A 23,614-nucleotide genomic window follows, 5' to 3' on the forward strand; every position below is an offset into this window, starting at 1 on the left:
CTATGGTGTGTAGAAACTCCACCGTTGAAAATACATAAGTGATGAAGGTCCAGGCATGGCCGAGAGGCCAGCCCCCAAAATGTGATCACCGGATTAAAAATACAATCCAGGATATCTAATAAACTAGCAAAAAGTTCTATTTATACTAAACTAGCTACTAGGGTTTACAGAGGTAAGTAATTGATGCATAAATTCACTTCCGGGGCCCACTTGGTGTGTGCTTGGGCTGAGCTTGATCTATCCATGAGCTGAGGCTTCTCTTGGAGTTGAATGCCAAGTTGTAACGTGTTTTAGGCGTTTAACTCTGGTTCCTGACGTGTTTCTGGTGTTTGACTCCAGAATGCAGCATGGAATTGGCGTTGAGCGCCAGTTTACGTCATCAAATCTCGAATAAAGTATAAACTATTATATATTGCTGGAAAGCTCTGAATGTCTACTTTCGAACTCCATTGAGAGCGCGTCATTTGGAGTTCTGTAGATCCAGAAAATCCATTTCGAGTGATGGGAGGTCAGATTCCAACAGCATCAGCAATCCTTTGTCAGCCTCTTATCAGAGTTTTGCTCAGGTCCCTCAATTTCAGCCAGAAAATACCTGAAATCACAGAAAAACACACAATCTCATAGTAAAGTCCAGAAATATGAATTTAGCATAAAAACTAATGAAAACATCCCTAAAAGTAACTAGATCATACTAAAAACTACCTAAAAACAATGCCAAAAAGCGTATAAATTATCTGCTCATCACAACACCAAACTTAAATTGTTGCTTGTCCCCAAGCAACTGAAAATCAATTAGAATAAAAAGAAGAGAATATACTATAAATCCCAGAATATCAATGAATATTAGTTTTAATTAGATGAGCGGGACTTGTAGCTTTTTGCTTCTGAACAGTTTTGGCATCTCACTTCATCCTTTGAAGTTTAGAATGATTGGCATCTCTGGGAACTTAGAATTTTGGATAGTGTTATTGATTCTCCTAGTTAAGTATGTTGATTCTTGAATACAGCTACTTTTATGAGTCTTGGCCGTGGCCCTAAGCACTTTGTTTTCCAGTATTACCACCGGATACATAAATGCCACAGACACATGACTGGGTGAACCTTTTCAGATTGTGACTCAGCTTTGCTAGAGTCCCCAGTTAGAGGTGTCCAGAGCTCTTAAGCACACTTTTTTGTTTTGGATCATGAGTTTAACCACTCAGTCTCAAGCTTTTCACTTGGACGTGCATGCCACAAGCACATGGTTATGGACAGCTTGATTTAGCCGCTTAGGCCTGGATTTTATTTCCTTGGGCCCTCCTATCCATTGATGCTCAAAGCCTTTGGTCCTTTTTACCCTTGCCTTTTGGTTTTAAGGGCTATTGGTTTTTTCTGCTTGCTTTTTCTTTTTATTAATGTTTTTTGCAAATTTTTTTCTTTTTTTTCACAAGCTTTTGTTTTTCACTGCTTTTTCTTGCTTAAAGAATCAATTTCATGGTTTTTTAGATCATCAATAATATTTCTCTATGTTCATCATTCTTTCAAGAGCCAACAATTTTAACATTCATAAACAACAAGATCAAAACTATGCACTGTTCAAGCATTCATTCAGAAAACAAAAAGTATTGTCACCACATCAATATAATTAAACTAAATTCAAGGATAAATTCGAAACTCATGTACTTCTTGTTCCTTTGAAAAACATTTTTCATTTAAGAGAGGTGAAGGATTTATAGAATTATTCATAGCTTTAAGACATAGTTACTAAATACTAATGCTCATGAAGTAGAGACACAAAACATAAATAAACATGAAGCATAAAAATTGAAAAAACAGAGAAATAAGAACAAGGAATGAGTCCACCTTAGTGAGGGTGGTGCCTTCTTGAAGAACCAATGGTGCTCTTTGAGCTCCTCTATGTCTCTTCCTTGCTTCTATTGAATGATCCCTAGTAATTTTGGTGCTCCTATCCTTAGTTGCTCCCAATAATTGTGTGGAGGATAATTTATCCCCTGAGGTATCTCAGGGATCTCTTGAATTGCAGTTAAATGTTCTACCACTGAGCTATAAACCCTTTAGATGAGTCTTTCTATCTCCCATGACTCAGAGGTGGAAGCTTTTGTCTTCTCTTTTTTCCTTTTTTTTGAGGTTTCTCTGGCCTTAGGTGCCATCAATGGTTATAGAAAAATAAAAAGCTATGCTTTTACCACACCAAACGTAGAAAATTGCTCGCCCTCAAGCAAGAGAAGAAAGAAAAGATGAAGAATAAGAAGAAGATATAGAGAAGATGGAGGGATGTGTGTATTCGGCTATATGGGTGGGATTGGGTGGGAAAGAGAATTTGAATTTTGAAGGTAGGTGGGGTGTATGGGGAAGAGTGGATAGATGTGAGTGGTGAATGAAAAACAGAAGGAATGACCATGAATGGAGAGAGAGGGGGTAAGGTAGGTGGGGATCCTATGGGGTCCACAGATCTTGAGATGTTCCTGTGGGGTCTACAGATCCTGAGGTGTCAAAGATTTAACATCCCTGCACCAATGAGGCATGTAAAATGCCATCTGAGTGCAATCCTGGCGTTTAACGCCAGATTGATGCTTGTTTCTGGCGTTAAACGCCAGCTCTAAGCTTGTTCTGGGCGTTCAACGCCCATCTGCAGCATATTTCTGGCGTTGAACGCCAGATTTCCTCAGTGTACAATCCTGGTGTTTAAACGCCAGAATGCTGCATGTTTTTGGCATTCAGCGCCAGATCCATGCTCTGTTCTGGTGTTGAACGCCAGCCAGATGCTCCTTACTGGCGTTCAAACGCTAGTAAGTCCTTCCTCCAGGGTGTGATTTTTCTTCTGCTGTTTTTGATTCTGTTTTTAATTTTAATATTTTTTTTGTGACTCCACATGATCATGAACCTAATAAAACATAAAAGAACAATAAAAAGAAAAATAAAATTAGATAAATAAAAATTGGGTTGCCTCCCAATAAGCGCTTATTTAATGTCAATAGCTTGACAGTGAGCTCTCATGGAGCTTCACAGATGTTCAAAGCATTGTTGGGACCTCCCAACACCAAATTTAGAGTTTGAATGTGGGGGTTCAAACACCAAACTTAGAGTTTGACTGTGGGGGCTCTGTTTGACTCTGCATTGAGAGAAGCTGTTCATGCTTCCTCTCATTACCAAATAACTTGGCATTTAGCTTCATGATGGCTCCTAGATATTGAGCAACTTTCTCTCCAGTTATATCTTCATCCTCTTCAGAGGAAGAATAGTCTTCAGAGCTCATGAATGGTAGAAGGAGGTTTAATGGAATCTCTATGGTCTCTATATGAGCCTCATATTCCTTTGGGTCCTCAATAGGGAACTCCTTCTTGCTTGAGAGACGTCCCATGAGCTCTTCCTCATTGAGAGTCATGTCCTCCCCCTCTTCCTTGCATTCGGCCATATTGACTATGTCAATGGCCTTGCACTCTCTCTTAGGATTCTCTTCAGTATTGCTTGGGAGAGTACTGGGAGGGGTTTCAGTGATTTTCTTACTCAGCTGGCCCACTTGTGCCTCTAGATTTCTGATGGAGGACCTTATTTCATTCATGAAACTTAAAGTGGCCTTAGATAGATTAGAGACTAAGTTTGCTAAGTTAGAGGTATTCTGTTCATAACTCTCTGTCTGTTGCTAAGAAGATGATGAAAAAGGCTTATTATTGCTGAGCCTATTTCTTCCACCATTATTAAAGCCTTGTTGAGGCTTTTGTTGATCCTTCCATGAGAAATTTGGATGATTTCTCCATGATGAATTATAGGTGTTTCCATAAGGTTCACCCATATAATTTACCTCTGCCATTGCAGGATTTTCAGGATCAAAAGCTTCTTCTTCAGAAGATGCCTCTTTAGTGCTGTTGGATGCATTTTGCCATCCATTCAGACTTTGAGAAATCATGTTGACTTGCTGAGTCAACATTTTGTTCTGAGCCAATATGGAATTCAGAGCATCAATTTCAAGAACTCCCTTCCTTTGAGGCATCCCATTATTCACGAAATTCCTCTCAAAAGTGTACATGAACTGGTTATTTGCAACCATGTTAATAAGTTCTTGAGCTTCTGCAGGCATTTTCTTTAGGTGAATGGATCTACCTACAGAATGGTCCAGTGACATCTTAGAGAACTCAGACAGACCATAATAGAATATATCCAGAATGGTCCATTATGAAAGCATGTCAGAAGGACACCTTTTGGTCATCTGCTTGTATCTTTTCCAAGCTTCATAGAGGGATTCACCATCTTTTTGTTTGAATGTCTGAACGTCCAATCTAAGCTTGCTCAGCTTTTGAGAAGGAAAGAATTTAGCCAAGAAGGCCGTGACCAGCTTATCCCAGGAGTCCAGGCTATCCTTTGGTTGTGAATCCAACCATGTTCTAGCTTTGTCTCTTACAGCAAAAGGGAAAGCATGAGCCAGTAGACTTCAGGATCTACTCTATTCGTCTTTACAGTCTCACAGATCTGCAAGAACTCAGTTAAGAACTGATAGGGATCTTCTAATGGAAGTCCATGAAACTTGCAGTTCTGTTGCATTAAAGCAACTAATTGAGGATTTAGCTCAAAATTGTTTGCTACAATGGTAGGAATTGAGATGCTTCTTCTATCAAACTTGGACGTGGGTTTAGTAAAATCACCAAGCATCCTCCTTGCATTATTGTTGTTGGGTTCGGCTGCCATCTCCTTCTCTTGTTCAAAAATTTCAGAAAGGTTGCCTCTGGATTGTTGTAATTTAGCTTCTCTTAGTTTCCTCTTCAGAGTCCTTTCAGGTTCAGGATCAGCTTCAACAAGAGTGCCTTTTTCCTTGTTCCTGCTCGTATGAAAGAGAAGAGAAAAAGAAAAGGAAGAGGAATCCTCTATGTCACAGTAAAGAGGATCCTTATTATTAGTAGAAGAAGAAATGGGATAAGGATTAAGAAGAAGGAATAATCCAAACACAAGGGTAAGGATAGAGGAAGTGATTGGAGATGAAGAGAGGTGAAGAGAAGTGTTAGTAAATAAATAAATAAATAGAAGAAGATGAGAGAGAGAATTCGAAAATAAATTTTGAAAAGGAGTTAGTGATTTTTGAAAATTAAAGATGAGATAGAATTTAAAATTAAAATTTAAAACAATCAATTAATTTAAAAAGAATTTTGGAAAATGGATGAGATATTTTCGAAAATTAGAGAGGGAGAAGTAGTTAGGTGGTTTTGAAAAAGATAAGAAACAAACAAAAAGTTAATTAGTTAGTTGAAAAAGATACTAAAATCAAATTTGAAAAGATAAGAAGATAAGAAGTTAGAAAAGATATTTTAAAATCAAATTTTTGAAAAAGATAAAATTTTGAAAAAGATATGATATAAAAGATAAGATAAGATAAATTTAATTTTTAAAATTTAAATTAATTACTTAACTAACAAGAAACTAAAAGATAAGATTCTTAGAATTTAAAGATTGAACCTTTCTTAACAAGAAAGTAAAAAACTTTAAATTTTTGAATCAATCACATTAATTTTTAGTGTAATTTCAAAAATTTGAAATAAAATTAAGAAAAAGATTTTGAAAATAATTTTAAAATTTTCGAAATTAATAAGATAAAAATGAAAAGATTTGATTTTTGAAAAATTTTTTGAAAAGATAGGATTTTTAAAATTGAAGATTTGACTTGACTTACAAGAAACAACTAATTTTAAAAATTTTTGACTAAGTCAACTCAAATTTTCGAAAATTATGGGCAAATTAAGGAAGAGATATTTTTTTGATTTTTTGAATTTTTAATGATGAAAGAGAAAAACAACTAAAATGACTCACAACATGAAAATTATGAATCAAAACACATGATGCATGCAAGAACACTATGAATGTCAAGATGAACACCAAGAACACTTTGAAGATCATGATGAACATCAAGAACATATTTTTGAAAAATTTTTGATGCAAAGAAAACATGCAAGACACTAAACTTAGAATTATTTAATGCATGGACACTATGAATGCAAAAATGCATTTGGAGTGCTGTAGCTTGATGACAAGTCATCATATACCCATTTTTTCAAGCTAATTTCACTTGTTTCACTAGTCGTTATGCACTTTCTTGCATCCTAAGTAAGTAATTTGGAATGAAAATGCATGACTTCTTTAAATCAAACAACCACCATTAAATTAATGTTAAATCATGAGATTTGAACTAAAATTAATTGATTTTTAATGAATTATAAACCTTATGAGTTTGGAGATACTTTGATTGGTTGTTTTGGTTTCTTGTAGGTGAAGAAAGGAAGAAAAGAAGAAAAACATGGCTTAAGAAGTGTGGCCAAAGGAAGAAAATGGTGTGGTGAAAGAAGGAGAAGTGTGGCGCAACAATGAAGGAGGAAGCAACACTGCTCTCCACAAGAGCACACTGCTCTCCAAGAGAGCAGCATGATAAACCAAGCCTCCAAAATATCACTGCCCTGCCCACAATAAGAGCGGAGCACAATTCTATGCCAAAGACCAAAGGAAGCAAAAATTCTGCCCTGCCCTCCTCAAGAGCAATATCGGGCTTCCTCCAAGAAAAATTCAAAGGAAATTGCTCTCCTATTGTTACCGATGGGTTTCGAACCCAAGAACAAGGAGGAAAGGAGTAGCGCTCAAGTACAAGGGAAACAAGCAAAATTTGGCTTGTTTTCAATCTCCAAGAATCGAACACAAGACCTTGGGAAAGCAAGGAACTAGGTGTTACTTTGGTGCCAAGAAAACCAAGGAAAAAGGGGGCAGCGTGTGCTTCCACCAGGTTTCAAACCTGGGGCCTCACCTTTGGTTGCCTTGCTACGCTGCCCACAAGGAGAGCAGAGTAGAAATTCTTGGCACGGCCATAAGCACAAATTGGCACGGGCATGAGCACTTGGCGCGCAGCAAGCACACACGGAAGGCAAGCACGCACGCACACTGCCCTGCTCTCCGCAAGGGCAGGGCAGCATCTTGAACGCGCATCACACACTTAGCACGCACGCAATGAGGCCGCATGCACAATTTTCCTACTCTGCCCTCCACAAGAGCAGAGCAGCCTCCTGGAGCCAACTTCTTCATGGGCTAAAAATTGGATTAAAAATCCAATTTAATTCATTTCTTCACCAAATCAAAAGCCCATCCAAATTCCAAAATCCAAGAATAGAAAGTGTATAAATAGGAGATAGTTTGATGTAATTAGGACTTTTGACCTTCTTTTTTATTTTTGAATTTTCACATCTTTAGACTTGATTTTTCTTTGAGAGCTTGGAACTGAGATCTTAGAGAATTGGGAAGGAAAATTGATCTCTCTTCTTCCTCGTCCTTGCTTGAGCACTTTTTACTTTTCTTGTTTGAGTCTTGAATGTGAAGAATTGAGGAATTTCTGTCTCAATCTCCCTTCAAGATCTCTTTGACTTTTCTATTACATAATTGAGTTCAATTCAATTTCCTGTACTACTGCAATCCCAAATCTCTCTTTAATTGCTTTGTGAACTTGGATCTAGGAAGGCAATTGAGATCTAGACTCTGCTATCTAGTCTCTGGAGCCCTGAGATCTAATTCTCTTTTTGGTTCTTCTGTTGAACCACTGCTGCAATTACATTTTCACTTCCTGTTTGAATTCTAGTTACTTTCAATTCATCTTCTGCTTTATTAATTACTGCAATTTAATTTCCCTTAAATTTTGAATTCCCAGTCCTCACATCCCTTTTCCATTCAAGCAATTTATATTTCTTGCACTTTAAGTTTCTGCAATTTACATTTCTTGCACTTTAAGTCTCAGTCATTTAATTTCTTGTTTTTTAAGATTCAGCACCTTTACTTTAAATTCTCTTTAATTTCTGCAATTCATCCCTCTCCCTTTACATTTCCTGCTATTTACTTACTGTTGGATACAAAATCACTCAACCAATACTTGATTTGCTTGACTAAATCAACCACTGAACTAAAATTGCTCAATCCTTCAATCCCTGTGGGATCGACCTCACTCCCATGAGTTTTATTACTTGATGCGACCCGGTACACTTGCCGGTGAGTTTTGTGTTGGATTGTTTTCCACACATCATAGCTCCAGAAAATCCATTTCAAGTGCTGGGAGGTCAGATTCCAACAGCATCAGCAGTCCTTTGTCAGCCTCTTATCAGAGTTTTGCTTAGGTCCCTCAATTTCAGCCAGAAAATACCTGAAATCATAGAAAAATACACAAACTCATAGTAAAGTCCAGAAATGTGAATTTAGCATAAAAACTAATGAAAACATCCCTAAAAGTAACTAGATCATACTAAAAACTACCTAAAAATAATGCCAAAAAACGTATAAATTATCCGCTCATCACTTTGTCATTTCAAGTGGCCTCTGTGGATATGAAATCCTTGGCTCATACACCTCCACCACCTCATTCTTCATTGAAATTTCACTTGATACAGGGGCCTCTTCATCTTGCTCTTCCACCTCCTCCTTTACACCCACAGATTGGTCTTCATCTTCCTTGCTTAGCAGTTCTAAGTTTCTCCTCATTTGCTCTAAGTACTCATCCATCTTTTTGAAGAGGATTTCTTGTTCTCTCTAGGATTGTTCTTGACTTTTCAATAATTCTCTGGACTTTTGAAGGTGATCCTCAACTTCTGGCTCAAGGGATGAAGGTTGAGAGTAATTTTGTGGAATTGGATGTGTTGTGGTAAAGTTATTTTGAGGGGTATGGAATGAGTCTTGTGAGTTATGAAATGAATTTTGTGGGTGGTGAAATGAGTTGTATGGATCTTGGAGGAAACTTTGTGTTTAGGCAAAACCAAGTGATGAAGAATTTTCAAGTGAAAAACTGGAAGGTGAGGTTGGACAATTTAGCATAAATGAGTTGAAAAATTGCTCAAGTGATGATGGCTCTTGATTAATAGAGTATGACACATTGAGTGCTCTCTGATTTTGATCTTCCCAAGCACAACTTCAAGAATTGTTGAATTCCTCATAGTATGGATCATCTTGTGGCATTGGGGGGCAATCTTGCATGAATTTATTGAAAGCACACTCTAGTGATGATGTTTCTTGATAAACAAAATATAGATAATTAAGATCTCTTTGGTTTTGACCCTCCCAGTCATAATATAAGTAGTTGTTATAGCAATATGAGTTATCTTGTGGCTCTGGGAGGTGTTCATACTCTATCATTTCTTGTTGATACTCTCATCTACCATTAGCATAATGACATGAATCATTTAGTGCTGTTGGGCAGTATCCCGTGAAATTGTTTTGATGTGGCTCTGGAGCATATCCCCACTGGTCGGATTGCTCATAATCTGTCATTTCTTGGTGATATTCCTAGCCACCATTAGAATAGTCATTTGGTGATGGTGGGCCATATTCCATGAAATTTGTTTGATCAAAAGATGAGTTAAACTCCATTTGAATCTTGTGAAACACAATCACCGATGAAAATTGAAATTCATGTCACAAAGAAGAATTTCTTAGTGAAGCAATAACACAAACACCTTAGTATCAGCAGAAAAAGGAAAATTAAAAAGAACTTAAATGACAAAAAAAAAGAAAATACTTAATCTAGACTTATCACCCACTTAATCATTGTTGATCTAAATCAATCCCCGCAATGGCGCCAAAAATTTGATGGGTGAAAATTTGATTTCCACACAACTCACCGGCAAGTGTACTGAGTCGCATCAAGTAGTAAAACTCACAATAAGTGGGGTCGATCCCACAGGGATTGATGGATCAAGAAACTTTAGTTAGGTGATAAATTTAGTTAAGCTGACAGTGGTGAATTGAGTGAGATTGAACTAACAGAATGTAAATTGCAGGAAATGTAAAGTGCAGAATGTAAATCGCATCAACTGTAAAGGGATTAGGTGCAAGGAAATTAAAGAAAGCAGTAAATCAAAGCAAGAATAAGTGGCAGAAAGAGAAACACAATAGGGATTGGAGATGTCATAATCCACAATGACTCAAATGGGTCTCAACTCCTTTCTCAATCATATGAGTAGATCTATGGTGGATTGAAATTGATTGGAACCCAATTCCTTGGCAATCCAATCTCTCTAATCATAATCAATCTTGCCAATTCCTTGATCTAATTGTCATGAGAAGAGGTTAAGTGCATATCTCTCATCCGTAAGCCACACTAACTCTCAAGATCTCAATTCCTCCTGAATGGTGTTGATCAAGAGAGTAGTGAAGGGTAGGGCCTCAGTTTTAATGCTCATGATTCCCCTTTCGAGGCCCACACAAGCATTCACAGATTCAATCCCCCTTCTGGAGTGAATGAATCATCAATCAAAACAGAGGATATCCAATAGCTATTCAATTGAATTGAGAAGAAAAATAAATTCACTAAATCATGTAAATCATAACAAAGCTCCTCCCCCTAATGATTGGGGTTCTATGGATCATAGCTCTAAGAACACGTGTAGGAAAATTAAATTGCATGAAAGTAAAATTTTAGAAAGGGAAATTGCAGAAGAGAATTGCAAAAATTGAAATTGAATTCAATACTAAAATGTAAAAGTGCAGAAAGGTAAAAGTGTTTACAAAAGCCTTCTATTCTACTCCTACTCCTACTCCTACTACTAATACTCCTACTGTCTGTGAGAGCTCCTTTTAATGAAATAAAACTGATGCCTTTATATAGGATTTCCTAAATGACAAATGAAAATGAAATTGAAAACAAATTACAAATAAATGAAATTCCTATTCTAACTGTTTCTTGTGCCTTTGAGTGGTGTCAATGGGCTATGCTTGCTTGTAGTTCAAATTGGCATGGAATGAAGCTAATTTGAGCAAAAATACACTTCCAGGAGAGCGTAGCATTCATTTGGAGAATGGAGCGTTTGGGCACCCACGCGTATGCGTGCTATACGTTTCCGCGTCCCTGGTGTTTTGCCTCATCGATGCGTACGCGTCACCCACGCATACGTGTCCCTTGCAGCGTTCTCTTCGAGAGCGTAGCGTTCGTGAAACGAATGCTCCTTCCACGCGTACGCATCACCCACGCGTACGGGTGGATTGCAAAATGTGAACTCCACGCTTCGCTTCGTCCACGCAAACGCGTACTTTTTAAAAAATGTCGCATCCATGCGTACGCATCATGCATGCGTGTGCGTGTCGATGGCTAAATTTCAAATCAAATTTTCAAAAGCATCACAGGTGCTTATTCAAAGTGAACGTAGCGTTCGTTATTGGTGAACGCTGATCCTTCTTCCATGTGTGCGCACCATGCGTGCGTACGCGTGGATCTCCAAAAGTGTCATCCTGCGTAAACGCCTTGTACGCTTGTGCGTCACTTGTGAATGTAGCGTTCATCAAATGAACGTAACGTTCTCCTACACTTCTTTCTTCTTTGTTTCTTCCTCTCATTTCTTCTCCTGTCATCAACCAAACAGATACATCAAAGCCTTGGCATAATCATAAAATCTTGCATCACTCATATTATCAACTAAATCTTGCAAAAATCTCATGAAAATGCATAAAATCAACAATGTTTGATTAAATTAAGACAAGCATGAATTTCTCATCCAAGCACTTCTTGCCTAAAAATGCATGAAAACCAAGTAAAAGCAGATAAAAATTGCTAGTAAAACATGCACAAGATGATATGTCATCAATATACTGAGATGATGAGTCGCTATGCGCCTGGCAAGGACAGTGATTAATCCCGCTTATCGAGGTTGTGGTGCCGGCATGAGGACGGTGGTTAATTCCGTTTACGGTGGTTAATTCTACTTACGTTTTTGGTTAATTCCCACTCGCATCCTTTCAAGTCACAAAAGTAGGCCGGGCACTATTTTCTTGGGGTACCAATTATTCGTGATCGCAAGGCAACATCCCAATGGGATGTGTCAGGTTGGCAGTTGAACTGACAAGTGATATCACAGCCAATAGGACAGCCATTCATCATGTGCATCTTCTATGTGATTGCTTGCTTTACCTAATTACATCTATTGCCTAAGTGTATAACATGCATACTTTCTAATTGTATTTCCTGCTGTAAATGTATATTACCTGTGCTTTCCTTGCATGCATTATCTGTGTTTTCTGTTAGGATTGAGGAGGTTTGGTAGGCGGTGGCGATGGGATCGCATGGAGGATATGTTGGCGAAGGCTATGGGACAGCGGTGTTTCTGATAGAGTAGAAATCCCTTAAGTTAGATTACCCAATTTATGGTTTATTATATATTTCTTTAAGCTTAAATACTTGTATCAATGTGAAGTTCTAGGATTGTCTTTGGCATCCCGGAACCTTATATCTTATCTATTGGGAATTGTTACCATGCTGAGAATGTCCAGTTCTCATACCATATGTTGTTGTTATTTTTCAGATCCAAATAGCAACCCACCTCGGTGAGTTTGTGAATGGTGACAGAGCGGAGGATAGTTCTCTTTTGTATTTGTTTATTTTGATTTAGTTATTCTCTCACTTTTGTATATTGTATCTTGTTGTCTTAGAGGCTTAACTTTGAGAGACAGGATGTACCTGTTTTAACTTCAAAAATGCTATTGTATTCTGTTTGACCTAGCGGCACTAAATTCCACAGACAGTGTTTAGTTCTCTTTTGTATACTATGTGTGTGTGTGTGTGTGTGTGTGTGTGTGCGTGCGTGTGTGTGTGTACTTGTTAAGTCTATTTATCTTGTTTATCTTTTGTACCTACACGTTTAGTTATCACGTGTGAACATTTTGCAATTTTATATCTCTATTTTCTGCATTTTTGAGCTTTATTCCTTCATCGGGCTTCTAGTATGTTATATTCTTTGATCATATATTATAGTATGAGCTTTAGAACTGTCGTGGTGCTTTCTCTCCCTTTGCTTTACGACTAAAGGTAAGACTTAGGGTGATAGGGTGTTATAAGTTTGTCCCACTTGCTCCAGGTTGAGAATGTTACCTCCCTTGGTAGATGTGATGAGCGGATATTTTATACCCTTTTTAATACCATTTTTCTTGTGTTTTTTAGCATGTTTTATAAAGTTTTAATATGTTTTAGTATGTTTTGGTGCAAATATCAATTCTTGGATGATGCTTTGAGTTTTTTTGTTTTTTTATGATTTCAGGTAATTTTTGGGTGAAATTGGCAAGTTTTGGCAAAGTCTTATTCAGAGGCAAAGAAAGGATAGCAGATGCTGTCAAATCCTGACCTCCGTTCATTCTGACAAACATATCTTGAGTTACAAAGGCCCAATCGACATGCTTTCAACAGCGTCGGAAAGCTACTTTTAGCTCTTTCTAGAAATATATAATAGTTTATACTTTTCTTTAGAAATTACTGCCCAAAACGGGCGTTGAACACCCAACTTACTTCTTTTCTGAACACCCAAGAAAGACCAACCCCCAAGTTGAACGCCCAAAAATAGCATTCAACTCCACCAAGGGAGCCCAAGGCAATGTGGACACACCTGTTAATGGGCGTTCAATGCCCAGAAGCCCGAGTTGAATGCCAGGCATACGAAGTAAACACCAAAGTGGGCCCCAAAATGGATTTGAGCACTCCTTAGCTTATTCTATCTTATCTTTGTAACTTTTAAATTTAAATTAATATCTGTTAAGTCTAATATTTTACTATAAATAAGAGACTTCATTCCTCTTGAGGATCATGCCTCCCAGGAGGGAAGAAGCATAGACACATTATTTTCTCTGTTTTCTCTGTAAAGTATGAGCAATTAAACCTCCTAAGTTAAAGATAGGAGCTCTTCTTATTCCTATGGATTAATATCATTACTTTTATACTTTAATATATGTTTGATTCTATTCTATGATAAATTTTTGTTCATCATCGTTAAGAATCTATGGTGGAATGGAAGTATGACCCCTTATTCTACATGAGTTCTTGTGAGTCCCTAATAGGATAGTATTGAGCTACAGCTTGAGAATGCATCACAGATTCCAATAGAGTATCTGGGTTAATTGGGATATGTGACATAAAATCTCGTTAGTCTTGGGTAACTGAGGTTTCTGTGGTGCTAAGGCTAGAAACATAGAGCTTCATTCACCGATTCGGAAGATCTGACCTTGTTTGTGGCGTTTTGAGTAGGATCATCAGAGATTGAATTGCGTGAGCTTCACCCTCTTCCAGATTGAATGACCACTGACCCTAGCGTTTGGTGTGGATCAGAGGAGATTAATGACCACTGACCTTGGCTTTAATCACTTACAGCCTTGCCATTGAATGAATCATTCGTTATTAAATTAGACAGTGAGAAGTATTAATCCTGAAGAGCAAGCATCTCCGAGGCCTTAACTGATTCTCCATCATCCTTCCTACACCAATTCAGTATTGTTTCCTTTATTATTTTGTTTTATGCACATTGATGCACCACTATTTCGTGGTACATCTTGCGCTTAATTGAGTGAGTTTTATCCACTAATCTCACACTTATTCATAGAAATCGCATGTTTTACATTTTCCTTCCTGATTTTGTGCTATGATTAAGAACATGCTTCTTTGGCCTTAATTTTGCTCATTTTAATCCTCTCTTATTACCATTCAATGCCATGATATGTGTGTTAAGTGTTTTCAGAGATTACAGGGCAGGAATGGCTTAGAGGATGGAAAGGAAGCATGCAAAAGTGGAAAGAATACAAGAAGCTGAAGGAACTGCAAAGCTGTCAACCCTGACCTCTTCGCACTCAATCGATCATAACTTGAGCTACAGAGATTCAAATTAGGCAGTTTTAGTTGCGTTGGAAAGCTCACATCCGGGGCTTCGCAACGATATACAATTTGCCATAGTTGATCTGGCGTTTAGGGACGCGCACGCGCAAAGCACGCGTACGCATGGATTGTGCAAAAGTTTAGCGACGCGTATGCGTGCATGACACGTATGCGCGCATGAGCCACGTGCTGTACATATCAGAAATCGCCCCAACAATTTTTGGGCTATTTTTGACCCAGTTTTCAGCCCAGAAAACATAGATTAGAGGCTGCAGAGTGGAGGAATCATTCATTCACTTCTCATTATTCATAATTTTAGGTTTTAGATGTAGTTTTTAGAGAGAGAGGCTCTCTCCTCTCTCTGGGTTTTAGGATTTAGGACTAGGATTTCTTTTATGCTTTTGAGTTGGATATTGACAAAGTTACTTGAAGTCTTTGTCATTCTAGTTCGTTTCCTTTTTTCCTTACTCTTTTATATCCTTAATCTCTGTTTTGAATTACAATTGGATTATTTTTAGGATTTATTAATACAAGAAGTATTTTTCTATTTAATTTTATTATCTGTTTGCTTGCTTCCAATTAATTTGATTATTATGTCTTCTCTCTACCCCTTGAATATGTACGTGAAATTGGCATTCATGTGAATCGGGTAAGCTCTCAACATGACGTTGGAGTTAGATTAATATTTGGAGACCCTTGAGTTGAAAAACTCAAGAGTTAAATAGTAATTGGAAGTTGTTGTCTAGCTCTCTAGTTGCTGATGCTAATCCTTCCCAAGGGAGAGGATTAGGACTTGTGAATAGAAGTTAGCTCAACTACTTGACTTTCCTTCATTCGTTGAGAGTTAACTAAGTAGAAACAACAATCTATTACTATTAATCTTGGGAGATCCAACAAGGATAGAACTTCCAATTAATCTTCTCCTTGTCGAAGCTTTTTATTTTAATTATATAAACCTCTCGTTAATTTTTATTGCTTTTATTTATTGTCATTTATTTTTCCATTCCTCAATCCCAAATTTGTCAGAAAACTCACAACCAATAATAAGAACACTTTCCTGTAATTCCTTGAGAGACGACCCGAGGTTTGAATACTTCGGTTATTACTTTTTAGGGATTTTGTTACTTGTGACAAACAATCTTTTGTACGAAAGGATTCTTGTTGGTTTAGAAGTTATACTTCAACGAGAACTTATTTGTCAAATTCTAAACCGTAAAAAATCCGTTCGTCACATATACATCAACAACTCTATTTTCTATTCTCCTGACTAAGATCTACAAGATAACCACAGCTTGCTCAATCTGACAATCCTCATGGGATCGACCCTCACTCACCTGAGGTATTTCTTGAACGACCTGGTGTACTTGCCAGTTCAGTTGTGCGAGTTATAATTTTGTGCACCAAGATGCAAAGGTGTGGTTCACCCCCACTTCATCTGGGTTGAGATTGGAACTCCCTAGATAGATGTAGTGCTTCACCCCACTTGCTCTGGGTTGAGAATGATACCTTTTTGGTTAGATATAAAGGTGTGGTTTTTCCTACTTGCTCTGGGTTGAGATTGGAACTCCCTGAGTAGATGCAGTGGTTCGCTCCTCTTGTTTCAGGTTAAGATTTGAGACTTTGATGACCTTCCGTCATAAGATGTGGGCAGACACATAGACCTTTTCAGATGATTCCTCCAGGGAAGTGAATACCTCTTAGGGATGCGTGCACTGAGGGACTATCCATGGTTCGCTATTAGACATGTCAGGTTTGGTTGTATAACCGACAAATGAGCTCATTGGCCGTAGGGCAAGTGCGCATCATTTGCATTTGTGTGATTGTTTGGGTGTGCATCTTGTATTTGGCTTGCCTTGTTGAATAATTGTATCTATATGCTATTTGATCTCTATATCTATTCTCTCTATTTATGTATTTCCTGTATTGCTATGTGCGTGTTTGAACAACTGATAGATCCCTTATGATGGCGGTTGTGACGCTGAGGGTTGTTCTTGATGTGAATGTGGTGATTGAAGGTTTGTAGAAAACTGAGTTTTGAGACTGAATTACTGAATCATATGCTGATAGACTATGATATTGAAAAGAGAAAGGTTGAGAGATGTTGTGAAGGACTGAGATTATAAATTACTAGTACAGTAGAATGTTTAGCTTAATTACCCTATTTTTGGATTAGTGAGAACCGTAGGCTTGGATTAATGAAACGTTGGAGATTAAGATTTCTTAGAGAGTTCCTGTTACTATACCTTATATTGTATCGATTCAACAATTTTACCCTATTGAGAACAACCTTAGGTTGGGTTCTCACCCATATATTATTTCTGTTTTTCATATGCAAGTCCTAGTGCTCCTCAGTGAGCGAGAGTCTTATCTGGAAGATAGCGAAAAATAGACTTTTGTTTCTATTTTGGTTTTAGAATCTCTCTTTCTTTTGGAAACACTTATATGATGCATTTATTTTTAAACATTTATAGGATACGTATATCAACTGTTTTACTATTGTAACTCTAGCCAGCTCAATCTTCACAGGTCGAGACTAGTAGATATTATATATACTAATATATGTTTCTTTCACTACAAGAAAAAGCGTATTTTTCGATGCAAAAAATCGACTGCTATCTCTGCCGTCGATAATTTTTGACGGCTTGCTGGCAATATTTTAAAAAAAAGAAATTTAAAAATAAAATAATAAAATCGACAGTCTGGTCGTCGATTTTTTTTATGCTGCATTAAACCATTTTTAACTATTATCATATTGTCGACGAATCAGGCGTGGAAAATACTTTTATTTTAAAATCGACGGACATGACGTCTATTTCTATATTTAAAATATTGACAATATTTTAGTCGATAAATTTGAACAGTCTAGATTGCTTTGCGAAATCAAATAAATGGTGTGAATTTAATGTATAAAATAGACGCGAAAGACGTTACTTTTTTTTAAATTAAAATCGACAACGCTGCCGTCGATTTTTATTGCTAAAAACACTAGCTCCGTACCCACTTCCTGCCTCCAAGTTCAGAAACACAAATTTATCCTTTCTACAAATGAATTTTAAACCCTAATCCAATTGAATCGTTTAATTAGAACCTTTATGAAATCTGCCTCAAATTAGAACCCACCGTCATCATCAATGACAACAATATAATGGCATTGATAGTAAAGTTTTAATAAGTTCAATGTTTAAGTTCCAAGTGTTGTCTTTTTCTTTGTCCTTTCTGTTCTTGGTTTTGATTGAGTTTTTTTTTTTTTCCGGGTCAAAGGGAGCAACAATTACTCAATTACTCTCTCCCTTTCTAGCGACCCCACAGCCGAGTTGAACAAAGCCTCCCCCTGTCGCTCCGCTGCTGCCGCACCATCGTCGCTCCTTCTCTCTGTTGTGGTCATCGCTCCTCCTACTTTGGTCCTTCTCCGCTCTTTCTCAGTCAAGCTCATAAGAACCAGGTATCATTTTCTAACTATTACTAAACTCTTTCCAAAGCCGACTTCAGTTTTATTTGAAAATCCCCTATTTCAAATGTAAACTTGACCTAATTGTAATATCATCTTCTCTATATTTGAAAAGAATATATGATATATGTTGTGAAATCGATAATTTAGGTTAGGTCAAGAGAGACCATAGCTTTTGGATCTCCTGAAGTATTGAGTCCTTTACAATTGAGCCTGAAGTAAGAAGAATCAAATCTCATTCGTCACACAAAATCTAAGACGAAGATCAAGTATAGCTCTTCTCTAATCCTACTTCCTAGTTTCAATATGATTCTTTTTTTTAATAGATCCTAGTTTCAATAGGATTGATTCTTATTATTTGAACACATTAATTTGAATCACCTAATTAATAATATTATGGATAAATTATATTCTCTTTCCTAAAATATTTTTAAATTATTTCACTCATCTCTTCTCTAATTGTCTAATTTATACTAACTATTTCTAACTTATTATTTTTATTTTTGAAGTGATTTTCTGAAGTGATTTTGAATTTTTGATATACTTGCTGCTTTAGTACAAGGAATAAGAAAATGGGAGTTCAAAAGGTAAGTGAAATGCAGTTCCAATTAAGGATCCAACTTCCAGATTGAAGAAAATTTGAATACTTTTTACTGTTGTATCTTGATTCTTGAATATAGTTCTTTTTTTTTTTTTTTTTTTTGGTCTTACTGTGCAGTGAATGTAGCAGTGCTAGTTGCTCCAATAGTCAGTTCATTGGTTTTTCTGGTGGTTGGAATTGTTATTGGGATTTATATCTAGAAACACAGATACATTCAAAAGAAAAGAAGCGGTAAGTGACTTATTAGTACCTTACTGTACTTGCTTAGAAGACAATTATGTTTAAGAATGTTTACTCATCTCGATCATCATTCTGGCTTCAAGGTTCATATGCTGCACGTTTTGCATTTTCATAGGCTTGTATAGATATATAAATATATAATATAATATAAAGTCTCTATCTATACTTCGCTAGAAGTTGTACTTTAGTGGCAAATTTGTTTGATGGGTTATTGTAGTTGAAATTTCTATTTTGCCTTATTTAAGAGAGATCGTTTTAACTCTATGTGTTTAATTAATATAATGATCATAATATAAGCTAATTCATGTGTCGTAATTAATCCTTGTTAAGGAATTATGAAAGTCCCATTTAATTAAGGGAAATGTTAAGTGGATAATTGGCAAATACATAGAGAAAAGTTGAACATTTCTTTTCTAAATTGAAAGTTGGATGATTATTAGTAAGAAGACAAAAAGAAACAGTTAATGTGTATGGCGGATTCCTTGTTTTGTTATTGACGTGTTTGGGTGTGATTAACAAATATCAAATAATACTAGTAATGCTGCAGTGCTGCTTAATAACTTATTTTTAATTGTAATGCAATTCAAGCCTTGCTGATATTATGTACTTAATAATTTATTTTGTCCTGTTGAAGGTTACGTTGAATTTATGCCAAAATTTAGTGTGAGGGGAATTTGGCAGAGATGGCGTGAGTCATATCCATCCGAAGGATCTAAAGTTGATGATGCTATAACTGTTTTCACTAGAGTAAGTATAGTTCTGCCTAACACTACACAATCCTATATAATATAATGTAAGCCAAACTGAAGACAGAACTATATTTGGTGTTATATAATCATAAAATATACAATTAAAAACCTTTTCTCAGGTGATTTTGTTCTCATTATATCCTTTTGTGAATTAAGGTTCCAACTATGTACACCAGGTTGATACAAGGTTATCATGATTGACTTTAAGGTTCCAACTATGTTCTCATTATATTTTTTATTTTAATGATTAACTTTTCCAGTGTGTAAGTTAGCATGCATGGATGCTTTGCCATTTATGTTGTGTTGTCTTGCATTTCTTCTGATTATTGATTAATACCTTCATGCCTGAATCTGAATCTGTATTGCTTTTTGCTTTGCTGCAATTTTTTATATCAATGTTTACATAGATAATAGATCAACAAAGTAGCTCTGTTCTTGTAACTAAGCTATCAATGAGAATTTTGTTCTTGTAAAGGATAAATTGGTTCCCTGTGATGCCCTTTTTCAATACCATGCAAATGCTGATATTAGATGATTAAGACATCAGTTTATTTTACTAAGGGAGCCTGTCCTTTACACTATTTCGCTGTTTCTTTCTCGTTTCCAATTTAGTAGTTACCAGCGTGATAACCCGTGGAATGTACGGGATTCACGAAATTTAAACCTTTTTAAAAGAAAAATACTAATAATATAACTAAAATATATTCTATAAAAATAAATATGTTGTATTAATTTTGGATAATTATAAAATTATCATTACACTAAAAAATAAAAAAATAGATTACAACAATTATTCAATTTGTCAATAAATAGTATAACATATTTTGTAAGATAATAAAATACTCAAACAATTGATAGACACTAAAAAAAACAGAAAAAAAGTCCAACAGAGATATAGTTTACTATTACGTATTATCTTAAGAACACATAACGTCAAGATACTTACTGATAGCAAAACAAAATATATACAACATATATAAATTTGTTCATTAAACAAAAAATAAAACATGTCCAAGCCAACTTAACGTATAATTTAAAATATCTATCAAATAAAGTTATACATAGGATGCCTAACGTCGCTGAATCGATAACTCTATATGGAGGTTAGCTATCGAGCTGAGTTTCAAAGTAATGCTATCACCCTCCTTTAAATTGTATATTCTACAACATTCACTCCACCCGACCCCAAATTTCCATTCTGTACCTCTTCCTCCACTATTCAGTAAGTGAAAAAAGAACACATTCTTCTCTACATTGGAATCTGGACCGGTAATCGTCCAAATCAAACCATCTCTAGATGGTTTAAAATACACAGCAAATTTTGAAGCCAAATACTGCAACGAATAATTCATAGTTAATATAAACATAATATTTTCATACACAATGAATAACAGATTTAAGAAGAACATCAAATAAGCTTGGAGAAAAAAAAAAGAAAACACTCTTTTAAGATCAAGTTACCAATCTAGATTGTCCGAGATCCGAAGCTGTGATCTTCTTTTCATAAGAAACCTCTGGAGCATATCTAATTCAGGATAATATTAATATTAGTCACCACAGTAAAAAATAGCAAGTTATGCCATAATATTAAAATCCAAAACACAAGGAAAAAAGTTACATCTAGCATTACCTAGGATCAGCCAATTCATTTGACGCGTTAATGTGTTCATTAACTTCCAATGATAAACTGCTGCCAATAGACAAATCTATCGGATTATATGGATTATCCCCCACCAGTGGCCCATCTTGATCATTGTCTTTATCACCATCTGATGAAAATTGATCATCCGATGGTTCAGACCCATATAGAACAATCACATTGTAACACCCTAATATTCAAATCCTTATGCTCGAGTCATAAGTCAATGATATTACGGTGGTACGACTCTCAGGTGGATTTTTAATATATAAATATAGGTAATTTTCGAAAGGAGTATTAATCGAAAAGCCTGAAAAGAGTAGAAATAAAATCGCGAAGATGTATCACTCACGTTTCGACAACGAAAAGTTAAACTGTTAAGCCGAACGTGATATACGGACAAGGCATAAAGGAGATTAAGAGATAGATAATAGATAGATATTTATAGCATAAGTAAATAGCCACTAGTCGCGACTCGCGAAGTTTAGGCCGGCTAGGGTACAATATGAAAGTAGTTAACAACAGTATATCCTAATCTCTCCCAAAGGAAACATAAGAGCCTCTATAGGCAAGTTCCAAAAGAGTTTAAGACATAATATAATCTTTTCAAAGCAAAGGTGGAGAGATTCTAAGCAAAATACAAAGTAGATAAAATAAATATCTTCGTCGTCTCTCAGGTGAACCACAGCTCACTTCTGAGCACCTGGACCTGTATCTGAAAAACAAGAGATATATACGGAATGAGAACCCCGGGACCATGGGTTCCCAGTACGGTAAAAGTGTCAAATAAATACAATGCACTGCAATAAAAACTCACTAAGCATCCTAAACTCCTTTTCACCCAGTATCCAGCCTAGATTCTCACTAATCTATAAATAGGCATCTGTCGTAAGGGGATACTAAATCTAGTTCATATCTCATATGATTCCCAACTCGCTGACTCTCCTACGAATCAGATTCAGAATCATAAACAAAACCATCATCAGTCGTACTGTCTCAGCAATTCTATATCAATACATCATACCCTCACCTGGAGCTAGTGAAACCACATCACTGCGTCTACCCAGGGAGCTCAAATCATCTCAACCAATGATCATCATCATCATGCAATCGCATCATCAATTCATCTCATCAAGAACAGCCCTCAACCTCTACCGACACCAACATGAGGGGCCTCTCAGTTGTACAAACACAAGCAATATAGGCAAGTAATACACAATTAAGGTACAAATAGAACAAGTAGCACATAATCAGGTAACATAGCACATATAATGTAGAAATCCAAAACAAATAGGCAAACCCAAACAATTCAAACATATGCAAATGATGAATGCCTGCCCTATGGCTGATGATATCATCTGTCGGTTATCAAGCCAATCCAACGTGTCTGGTAGCTAACCCGGGCACAGTCTCTCTGTTGCGTATTAATATCATTAGAGGGTATCTGCGCCCTGTCGCCATTAGAAGGTATCTACGCCCTGTCGCTATTAGAGGGTATCTGCGCCCTGTCGCCATTAGAGGGTATCGATGCCCTGTCACCCTTACAACCAGAGAGAAAACACAAGCATGCTTACATTCAACATTTTTCATCATTATTCATTTATCATATATGCCTTTATACTCAGCCATAATCCATAATGGCTTTGCCGTAACTCGGCAATAACTCAACCATCCGGCTCACAGTTCAATCCAGAACTAGCCAATTTCTCAACATGGCTCCACCGTATCCAGAAATAACTCAGCCATCTGACTCATGGTTCAATCAAGAACCAACCATTTATCAATAATTATAGCCCTTCGGCTCATGGCATACACGGTACTTCCACCGCCATCCTCCATATCTCATATAATCATCTTTGATCATCATTGATCACAACTTTTCCCCCTTGCTTCATTCGCAAGTTACCACATCCCCTAGCTTCTTCCTCTTTGCTAGGCATATCATAATGATTCAATACATAAGGGGTGAGATCGGAGGCATAAAAGTATGAGATTTAGCTTTTAAAACTCATAAATCAACTTCGGGATGAAAATAAGGCTACACGCATGCGTGGATGGCCACAAATCTCATCGACGCGTATGTGTCATACACGTGGATGCGCGGATTGAAACACATCCAGACGACGCATACGCGTCAGCCACGCGTACGCGTGGGTGCGTTTGCGCCCCAGGCACAAAATTGGCACAACTCTCAGGAAAATGGCTGGGCATTGGGTGCAGCGCATCGACGCGCACACGCACACCACGCGCACGCGTGGATGGTGCCTTCTTGAAGAACGACGCGTACGCGCCAAGTGCGCCTACGCGTGGG

The 23,614-nt window shown here is 36.8% G+C and overlaps 1 non-coding gene across 1 annotated transcript; it reads left to right on the top strand.

Annotated features, from left to right (window-relative positions):
* The first annotated feature begins 20,148 nt into the window (after nt 1–20,148).
* On the top strand, nt 20,149–20,231 carry LOC112719074 (small nucleolar RNA snoR53Y). The gene has a single exon (XR_003161392.1). It is a non-coding gene; the product is annotated as a small nucleolar RNA snoR53Y (small nucleolar RNA).
* The last annotated feature ends 3,383 nt before the right edge of the window (nt 20,232–23,614 follow it).

Source organism: Arachis hypogaea, chromosome 10 (assembly GCF_003086295.3).
Source record: "Arachis hypogaea cultivar Tifrunner chromosome 10, arahy.Tifrunner.gnm2.J5K5, whole genome shotgun sequence".
Lineage (NCBI taxonomy): Eukaryota > Viridiplantae > Streptophyta > Magnoliopsida > Fabales > Fabaceae > Arachis > Arachis hypogaea.